Here is an 850-nt window from a genome sequence, read left to right as displayed (position 1 = left end):
CTTATTTCACAAATGGCCCCTTTTCTTTGAAAATTCGGGGGTGCTTGACGAGAACATGAAGCATGGTGGAGGAAGTTTTCATTAAGATTTTCAAATAGTTGCCATGCTTCATGCTCATTTCGAAGCATGAAAGTCCCCCCGCATGCAGCATCGATCATCTGACGGTTTCGTTCAGTCAAACCGTCATAAAAACATTGCACTAGCTGCCACTTAGGTATTTGATGATGAGGGCATTTACGGATTAGGTCTCGAAATCTCTCCCAAGTTTCATGAAATTCTTCTCCCTCGGTTTGGGAGAAGCTTGTAATGGCACGTCTAAACTGGTTCGTCCTTCCTATAGGAAAGTATTTTTTAAGAAATTCTTGTTGCATTTGATCCCAAGAACGAATTGAGTTAGCTTCTAAAGAATTCAGCCATTGTTTGGCTCTATCTTTAAGGGAGAAGGGGAATAACCTAAGTTTCAGGGCATCATTAGTGAAGTTCTGAATCTTGACAGTGGTGCAAATCTCAAGAAATTCATCTAAATGTTTGTATGGGTCTTCGTTGGTGAGCCCATAAAAAGATGGGACCATTTGGATCACACTAAACTTTATTTCATATTGTACCGCTGCTAAATTCAGGTAATCGAATGCAAGATGGGGAAGTGTAAATAGTGGGAGTAAAGTACTCCCTCAGGAGTTTGGGTTGTTCTTCAGCCATCTTAAGAGGTGATGATCCTAATGTTTTGATCTTAGCTCGAATGTTCCTAAGGGTTCGTTCTATTTCAGGGTCAAAAGGTAATAGGTTTCGTACTCTAGAACGACTACCGTGCATACACTAGTACTCGATCAATCAAGCATGCAATAAAAGA

At 40.5% G+C, this 850-nt stretch overlaps 1 non-coding gene across 1 annotated transcript; it reads left to right on the top strand.

Moving 5' to 3' along the window:
* Positions 1-216: 216 nt before the first annotated feature.
* Positions 217-322, top strand: LOC120105760. The gene has a single exon (XR_005508071.1). It is a non-coding gene; the product is annotated as a small nucleolar RNA R71 (small nucleolar RNA).
* Positions 323-850: the final 528 nt, after the last annotated feature.

The sequence above is a fragment of the Phoenix dactylifera genome, unplaced genomic scaffold (genome assembly GCF_009389715.1).
Source record: "Phoenix dactylifera cultivar Barhee BC4 unplaced genomic scaffold, palm_55x_up_171113_PBpolish2nd_filt_p 000359F, whole genome shotgun sequence".
In the NCBI taxonomy this organism is placed as follows: domain Eukaryota; kingdom Viridiplantae; phylum Streptophyta; class Magnoliopsida; order Arecales; family Arecaceae; genus Phoenix; species Phoenix dactylifera.
Note: the sequence above shows the minus strand (reverse complement) of the source record. Positions and strands in the feature narration are given on the sequence as shown.